The following is a 9,474-nucleotide window of genomic DNA, read 5'->3' as shown; positions in this document are numbered from 1 at the left end:
CCCCCTGTCCCCTCCTCTCTACAGGAATGGACCCCAGGCCATCTGCCCCCCTGTCCCCTCCTCTGCAGGAATGGACCCCGGGCTGTCTGCCCCCCTTGTCCCCTCCTCTGCAGGAATGGACCCCGGGCCATCTGCCCCCCTGTCCCCTCCTCTGCAGGAATGGACCCCGGGCCATCTGCCCCCCGTCCCCTCCTCTGCAGGAATGGACCCCGGGCCGTCTGCCCCCCATGTCCCCCTCCTCTGCAGGAAGGGACCCCGGGCCATCTGCCCCCCTGTCCCCTCCTCTGAAGGAATGGACCCCGGGCCGTCTGCCCCCCTGTCCCCTCCTCTCTACAGGAAGGGACCCTGGGCCATCTGCCCCCCTGTCCCCTCCTTTGCCTGGGGAGGGCTTTGCAGGAGCAGGGAGAATCCCAACAGGAAGGGAGCAAGGGAGGCGCACCCATGGCCTCCAGACGCGCCCCCAGGACGCCGCCCAGGGCCCCTGCGCGCTGGCCCCTCGCTCCTTACTCCGCCTCACTGCTTGGGATTCACCGCTCGTCTCACAGACAGAGAGACTGGTGGGAAACAGCATCTTTGTGTCGGCAGGAGCTACCTCGGTGGACTCGTTCTGGGGTTTATTTTTCGACAGTGGAGAGGAACCACCCTACTGGTTTCTGGCCCAGTGACAGCAGCCAGACTGTCACAGGCAGAGGATGGCCATTTGATAAACGCCTTTATTTTACCCCAAACATCCTTCTGTTAACCTCGTGTAGAAGCCGAGGGAGAACGGTGCCGCGACCTCATGCACCCCCCGCCTGCCTCTGTATTTCCAGCACACAGACAACCCCACTTCAGCCACTCAGCAGCTTGGCTTCTTGCCCCAAATTCCCTTTTAACATTTTTTGACAAGGTCAGAAGTCCCTTGTCAATGCACTGGCGGGTTAGGAAGGGGGTGGACTGCTGGCCTTGGGTGGCTCCCCTGCACTTCCTCAAGGGACATCCGCAGAAGAGCAGACGGCCTGGCGCCGCCCGGCCCTGGAGGACGAGCCTGGCCGGGGAGGACGGAGCCGGGGAGGACAGCGTCCCGCAGGTCCCGGCAGGGAGGACCCGAACCTGGGCCGCTCAGGGCCGCTCGGAGAGGGACGCGCAGGGCTGAGGTTCTGGCGCACTCGGAAAGAAGCAGAAAGGCCCTGGAATTCTGTTTTCTCAAAACCACATTTTTCTGTAATAACTTGGCTGTGGAGGCAAATCAGTCTCAGCCGGTGGCATGCTGTTATGAAGCTGATCATTAGCTGTCACAGGAAGAAGCAAATTATCTCCACTCGGTTCCCGGCAGACCGAAGCGTCTCAGGAGCTAACGTCTCCGTCTTCGAGCCTTGAAATTTCTGGAGAAGATGAGAGTCCACCAGGCGTGACACCACCAGCATCTTCCCGCTGGACGCGAGAAACCAGGGACTCGCTGTGGCGGCATCTCGGCCCTCCCGCCCACTTCGCGCATCAAGGACTCAGGAATCAAGGGTCAAGAGAACCCGCAAGTGACATCTGAGGTGCCCGTGGGCACAACGCTTGGCTGCCGGTGCTGGAAACGGAGTCAAACCCGCTTGAGGAAAAGCAGGCTGGGTGGGGTGGGCTCCCGGCGCCCCGGGAGTCAGGGCTTCGAGCGGAGTCCCCAGCCCTGCCCGGAAACACCTCAGCAACCAGCGAGCGGGGGCGTCTGCTCTCCCCGACCAGTGGGAGAGGTTCTGAGCGTCCACCCTGGGCCCCGGGGCCATGGGAAGGGGGCCTCTGATATTCTGGGGGCAGGACCGGGGTGGGCAGACCTCCCAAGGCCACGCCAGTGGGCACAAGGCCCCGAGACCCCTGTGACTCAGCAATAGGGGCCGGGCTGGGGCAGGGGACACAGGAGTCTGGACAAGGAACACCAACAGATGTCCCCTCCGGGGTCGGCACCAGCCGCCCACGGCAGAGCGGCACCGTTCGCCTGTTGTGAGGACGGACGAAGGGGCAGCAGACCTGCCATCCAGAGAACCAGGCTGCCACACAAACGTGGCATCTGAGAAAAGATGACAAAAGCCAGGCTCCGAGATTCAGGGCCGTTAAGGATGCGGACAGCAAGAGCATTTGCTCGGTGACATCTAGCAGCCTCAGCCCTTTTAAAAGAAAGATGGAACGAGCCATCATGTCCCTTAGCTGTCACACTCTTCCACGGGGGTCCGTGTCAGGGACGGTCTAGGGCCATGTGTGCAGGCCGGGAGCCGATTCGGGCGAGGACGCCGGACGGCACAGAGCGGGGTCGGGCTATTGTGTGTGTGCACGTGCTCATCCGTGCGGCATGCAGGATCAGAGCGTGCCGTGATTGCTCATTTACACCCGAACACATTTCCTTACACGTGTTCATGCTCCTTTTCTCCCCCAGTGATGATATTTTTAAAAGCCAGGTTGCAGAACCGTGCTGGTGTGCTAACCGACAAACACAAGCACATTTTTCGAGGGGAAAACCTCGAGGCCGGCCCTCTGAGCGCTGACACAGCAAACGCCTGGCGGACTCACGCCAGCGGGGGATGGGCGCGGTCTGCAGAGCCCTCAGCCTGGCCCGCAGAGAGGGCTCCCAGCTCTGGGCCTGAGAGAAGCTCCGTGCTGGCCCGGCCAGCAGGGATGCCCTCCAGCAGGGACGAGAGTGACCATTTGTCACTGCTGCTCTGCGTGGAGCCCCGGGAGGAAGGGACAGTTTCACGCGCACCTGTGTTCACTGACCAAGAGAGTACGGCCCCTCACACTGTGGTCATGAGTTACAGCGGCCCCTAGATGCTCACGGCACCAGGGAAGAAGGGCCGACGATCCACAGTTAATGAGGAAGCCCCCGTGAGCCCCCTGGCCTGGGCGCTGGCCCGAGTGGCCCGCCTCACTGTCCCCTGATCTGAGGACCCGGCAGGTGTCTGCACTGGGGTCTGTCTCCACCTTAAAATCTCCTTAAAAAGGGCACCTGCGTGGCTCAGTCGTTAAGCGTCTGCCTTCGGCTCAGGTCATGATCCCGGGGTCCTGGGATCGAGCCCCGCGTCGGGCTCCCTGCTCCGCAGGAAGCCTGCTTCTCCTTCTCCCACTCCCCCTGCTTGTGTTCCCTCTCTCGCTGTGTCTCTCTGTCAAATAAATAAATAAAATCTTAAAAAAAAAAAATCTCCTTAAAATCTTGCAGCTCTTCAGACGTTTTGATTCAAGCCAACAAAACAGTGAATTCCTCACCATGCTCTTGTCACCCGTGAGCGGGGCGCCCCTCACGCCGCTGAGTGAGGCACAGGGCAGCTTCCCCAGGACCACCGTGTCTCAGCTCTGGTCCCCAGAAGCGGAGCACAAGCGGGCGCCGGCAAGGGGCCCTGCCCGACCCCACGGGAGCTCGGGGCACGTTCTGTGGCTCAGACGTGGTCTCATCTCAGCGGACAGCAGGACCCAGCGGGCCCGGGCCGATCCGCCCCAAGTGTGAGAGCCCCGGGTGCTGGTGCTCTGGGCACGGGGCCCACAGGGATGGCTCTCTGAAGGCCTCAACCAGAAACCCCGCATCCAGCCCCTGGAAGTTGTGAGGACGCAGGCACACCAGGCAAAGGACTGGACAAAGGGAGGGCGCTCGTCCCAGACTCTGGGGTAGGGAAACGTGCTCCGACTGCCATCGGGAAGTGGCCGGAGCAGAATTCGGGAGACAGATGTGAGAGGAGGCCGACGCCTGTCGGATGACCGGGGAGGCCTCCAGGAGCTGGGATGGCCCACCTGACCGCCAGCCAGGACTCACACCTCAGTCCTGCAGCCACAGGGACCCCTCGAGCCTGGAGACTCTCCCCAGAGCCCCTGTCAAGGGCCCGCCAGCCGACGCCTTGGCCAGACGACTGGACTGGTAATTGCTGGGCAGCCCTGGGGGTGGGCAGTGGCCACCTTCGCTTTGGGAGAGTGTGGCTCAGCGGGCAAGCCCACTGTGCACAAACATGTGTCGCCGATGACAGGGGCTCACGAGCTGCCTGAGGAGAGTGCCTGGCATCTAAGTGGGGAGGGGAGAGCCAGCGGGGGTCACCCGGCTGTCATCCGGGCCTCCCACATCTCAGGGCTTCTGTCCCAGAGGCTGACCCCACACGGCCTGGGCTGGTTCTGCTCTGCCAGCTCCAGACTCCCGGGCCCATCCCTATACCCACCACTCCATTTCCCCTGAGAGGGGACTGGTCTCCTCGGGACCCCCTCCCAGATCTCCAAGCACCCTCATCCTGTAGCAGGTGGATAAAGGAATGTGTCTTCTAAGGTCATAGATGGCTGTCTTGGGGCACTTTGGGGAAGGGCAAAGACCCCAAGGGGGTGGGGGGTCCCAGTGATGGGGGTTCCCAGGGAGGGAGATCCCAGCACCTTCTCTTTTGCTGCTGGGCATCTCCCCCGTAGCTTCCAACCCAGGGTCCCACCGCCATGAACTCATGCCGGGCGGTAGAGGCCAAAGGAGGACTTAGCTGGAGCGGGCGCCTTTCTCTGCGCACCTGCTGGCCAGAGCGCACGCCCGCGGAATCCACAGCCTCTGCCGCGCCTCTGTGGGACCCGTCCTCCATCCCAGGCTCCTGCGATCACTTGCCCTCAGCCCCCCGCACCTGGCCGTGTGTATCCTTGAACAGGCCACCGGAGCTCCAAGGCAAGAATGACAAAAGAGCCCCGGGTTCAGGTTTTATTTTTGGAACTTGTATGAAGTCACTAGGAGATGAGAGACATTTCTTCTATTTAAATATTTCCAGGCAACTAGAACCCCTGATTACAGACAAAGGGAGTGCGCTTCAGATCCGCAGAGGAAGAGCTGGAGCCATGAGCGTCATGTTTATGCAAACTCCATCCTCCCTGCCAAGGAGAGGAGTCAGGAAGGCGGGGAAAGAGGCCCCGGGGCCCGCCTGCCCCCGCCTGCCGCGCCCCGGGGCCGCCTGCTGTGCCCGGGGAGGGGTCCCCACACCCTGCTGTCAAACAGCCAGCCACTATCGAATCCAAGAACTCCCAGTCCCCCTTCCTCCTGGTCCCCCTTCCTCCAAGTCATAAATGGAAGCCTCATTTTAGCCAAACAGGACCCTTTCAACTTTAAATTGCCTGTTGTGTTCAGAAGCGTGCCTGGGAAATTCAACCACAAATTGGTAAATTTATAACAGGCATAAAAACTATCCGTCTCCTAGGGTGAGAGCTGACAACATACTGCTTTTCTTTGCATACTGAGCAGATGGGATTGTTTGTCCTTCTGTGTTAGACGTGCTGTGTGTGTGTGTGTGTGTGTGTGTCTTTTGCCCAAGAGCAAATTAGGGACCCTCCTCCCAGCATGACCTGAAGGGGATGAGCGGGGAGGCGGCAATGGCCTCCGTTTGGAGGGTCACTCGGTCCGTTCCAAGCCTGGTCCGGAGAAGTTGGTGTGCAGTCTCAAAGGCAATTCTAACAAGCATCCTTTGTGTGCATGCCTACCCGAAGCCGACGCAAAGCCTTCCCAGGACGCTTCTAGGGACCCGAGCTGCGTTGAACATGTCTTGGAAGTTGGATTTTCTTTCTCCTTAGGGGACGATCTGACGTGGCCCCTTTCCTCCCAAACACCAGCTTCCTTGCGCGGCTCCTGGCAGGAGCCGGCAATGTCCCCGATGGGGCTCACGCTGACGCAGCTCCGCCGAGCTCCCCTGCCCTCGTCTGCTGGAAGGGCCAGGAGCTGCCATCAAGTGGTTCTGCTTGATCAACCTCCAGGATTGGTTAGAGGGAGGGGCTGGCTTCTGGAGGGGTGACAACTGAGACTTGGAGGGCGAGGGTCCCAGAGGGACCAGCCCCCGACCTGTAACCAGAGCGCAGCCTTCCCTGCATGCGCAGAGGGAATAAGCCCCGCCCTGCACAGAAAGCTTTCCACTCGGTGCGCCATGAGCCCTGGGAAGGCAGCCCCCTGCCCCCGGGTGCTGACCACACTCGGTGAGTGCTGCACAGATGGACAAATGGACGGTGGATGCAGGGAAGCCCTAGGGAGAGGGCCTCTGGCCGATGGAAACTGTCAGCGTTGATCCACAGAGACCCGAGGATGAGGGGCCCCAGAGCCGGGGCACAGCCCTCGTGAAGGCGTCCACAGTGGTTCTAGCGCACATTCGGCCGAAAAGCTGCAGCCCAATCAAGCTTCTGCACAGCAGCTCCCAAGAAGGGGTGACGCTGGACGCATGCTCCCCGCTCAGGGGGCTTCCTCCCTCCCCACGGCACGAACGGCTTTCTCTGAGAAGCAGGCACCCAGCCCAGGGGCAGAGGCAGGCGACGGGCTTGCCAACGAAGATACTCTGAGCCCTTGTGCCCCGGTGCCCAACATACGGGTTCTTGTTCACACGTGCACACACGCACACAGACCACGTGACGGGCGTGTGGCTCGCCGGGAGGACGGGAGAGACAAGGATGAGGCAGCGGAAGTGCACCGCCCGGAGCGGGAGCTCTGGGGTCGGTCAGCAGCCCACACGTGCCGTGAGCCCGCGGGGGCCCCAGCTGAATGAGGCTCGGCCCACCCCTCCGGCCGGCTCACACTCACACTTCGCTTACATTTGCACATGTGTTGCTCTATTTTTAAAATTTTCCTTGGAATGCTGTACATTCGGGAACGTGTGCGATTTCCATGCCGTGGATGAGAAAATCCACAGCTAAAACTCTGCAAATATGCATATTACATTTCCTCAAATTACTTACCCTCCAGATAAGCGCTCACTCCTCCCGCCCCCAGTCTTGCAGGAAACAGCATCATGATGTCCTGACACCGGTATTGCTGTTAAGTTACTATTTTTTTTTAATTTAGGAAGATGTCTCTTGCTGGCAAGAACTGCCCTCCAGCGGATGGGGCCCGGAGGAGAGAGAGGGACCTCCAGCGTGGAGGGCAGCCCATGGCGCTGGTAACTCCAGGGACTGAATTCTGCAGCCAGAAAAGCAGGTGTTTCACACCCACAGTCTGCGCTCCTGAGACGAGTGAGTGCCCCCAAGTCCTCCCACAGCTGCAGCACTGGGACAGTGCCGGGACCTGCCCAGCGGGCTCCGTGCATGCAGCTCAGCCCTCAGTGCCCATGGGACGGGCCAGCTCCCCGCGACACGCAGCATCTGGAGCCTGGGGTCAGGGCGACAGGCCCCGAGGCTCTCCGGGCAGCCGGGAGCAGCTCACACTGCAGGGCTTCGCCGGTCAGTGTGGGGGCCTGCACCCACCAAGGGCACAGCCCATCTCCCACAGACACAGCCCGACCCAGCCTCAGTCCTCCCCGCACCTTGCCAACACTTTCTTTAAAGGGTCTCAGCTGTTTAGGACGTGTTTGCGTCAGGGGAAGTCAGAGAGAGAGAGGGCCAAACGAGTGGAAGGTTCTGGCCTCCGCGCTGTCCAGGCTCTCGGGACACGGGAAAGGGGTTCCAAGTGGGCTGCCAGGGAGCCCCCGACAAGGGCCCGCCGCCCACTTTGTAGACCAAGGCCTTCCAAGTGACATTTCCTCCATGGTTTTAAACAAATGTCTTGTCCAATATTTGTGCTAAGTTGACTTTTATGATTTTTTAAGCTCCTAGGCTGGCTCAAAAAGAAATATTTGAAAAAAAGGCCAGCTTAGCGGAAAGGTCAGGGTTTGAAAACCAAACAGTGAGTTTAAGCAGCCGAGCCAGAGTGCATTTCCATCAGTGTCACCCTGAGCAGCTTCAGCTAGTGGCCCGCAAAGGGACAGGGCCCAGTGGCCACCGGCTGGGGCCTTCCCCTGGGGAGGCTCCTGAGAGCAGCGACCAGATGCCACCATCCATGGTTAAGACCCCAGTGTCACCTGTGAGCCGAGGTGGCCGTGAGCCCCCAGGGCTCCGACGTGGTCTAGCACCATCACTTCCTTTTGTGACCGGCACACCCAGGTCCCCATCCCAAGAGCCGTTTACCTAGTGGGTGGACTTGCCTTCCAGAGAGCAAGCTGGTCAGATCCGCTGGGGGTTTAACGCCGCTTTTGTTGGCCTGGGCCCTGCACCCTCACACCCTCTGAAGCCACGGCACAATCCTGCAACGCCAACCCCGTAGGAGTTCACTGAGCACCTACTATGTGCCCGCACTGACAGCATCAGTAACAGCCCTGGCCCCGGGGGCCATCCGTTCAATCACCATGCCCATTTTACAGATGACAAACCGAGGCACAGAGACGCTAAAGCAGTTGCCCGAATACAAAGCAGCAAGGCCAGGATGAAGCCGTGCTGGCTGCCTCCGAGCCTCTTCTACTGGTTTCCAGCAAAGGGATGTTTGTGTTGTCTTCGGAGGCTGAACTTTTAAGCACATATTTTTATGTGCTAGGATCCCCTGATGAGAACATCAGGTTTCTGAGGAACAGTCAAGCCCAAAGCCAGCTGAAAAGAGAGGAGTAAATACAGACCCATTGCCGGGCTGGGGCCGGGGTCCGGGCACCCTTCTTAGGCCTCACCCCTCTCTCCAACACCCCAAGCCCCGTGCCCAGCCTCCTCCAGGTTCCTGTTCTCGGCACAGCTGGTACAACCAGTCAGGTCCACACTGGGACGAGGCGGGGCCCTGAGGCTGTGACCCCCAGGGCCACCCTTCCCCAACCTGCTGGGCATGTGCTCTGAGGGGACTTCTGATGATCAAATCCAGGCGGTGATAAAGGGGCGTGTGCCCACTGGCAGCCACCACAGGGTGCCAGGTGCAGGACCCCAGCCTGCCTGGGGAGGGGCGCTGCTTTGCTCCCCACCTCGTCCACCACTCCCACCTGGCTCTAGCCCGCAGGGCACCCAGTTGCTGGCACCATGGGGCTGTCCAGCCAGCTGTGTAGAACCCCCGCCATCCCAGCGGGGCTGCGGGCCCCGTCCCCCCTTACCTCCCTCACCCCCCTGAGAGCGCTGCGAACGACCTGGAGGCAGTTGCCTTCCTGGGGTGGGTGGGGGCGAGAAAGTTGGGCAGACCCGAACGAAGGGCGTGCTCCTGAGAGAGGGCGTGGGGAAGAACCAATATCCCCTACTCACCCGCGGCAGCGCGCGGGGAGACCCGCCGGCCCTCAGTTGGGCTGGGCGGGGACAGAGGAGGGGCCGCCGCCGCCGCCGCCCCCCACGGCTGGGCGCGCCGCGCTGCCGCCAGCTGAGTGGAGGCGCGGAGCCCGGGAGGGCGCGGGCGCGGCGGGCCGTGCGCGGGGCGGGTGTGCGCGGAGAGCGCGAGGGAGGACAGCGCAGGCGAGGGAGTGAGCGTGCCGGGGCGGCCGTGCGTGCGCTCCGCTCGCGCCCCAGGCTCGCCCCGCGCCGCGGACCCAAGGGGTCTGGAGCCGGCAGCCCGCACAGCCGCGGAGGCTGGCGATCGGAGGAGCCCGGGGCCAGCAGGGAGCGGGAGGCAACCGGCAGCCCCCGGTGAGCGCGCCTCGAGCGCTCCGCGGCGGCGCGGGCCGGGTCGGGAGCTCCCCGGCTGGACGGCGCGCCCGCTTGCAGTCTTGCGCCCTCCCCGCCGGCTCCCTCCGCTAGGTCCCCGCCGGAGCCCGAGCCGCGCCCACC

This window comes from Leptonychotes weddellii, chromosome 10 (assembly GCF_054177405.1).
Source record: "Leptonychotes weddellii isolate Sample4059 chromosome 10, ASM5417740v2, whole genome shotgun sequence".
NCBI lineage: Eukaryota > Metazoa > Chordata > Mammalia > Carnivora > Phocidae > Leptonychotes > Leptonychotes weddellii.
Note: the sequence above shows the minus strand (reverse complement) of the source record.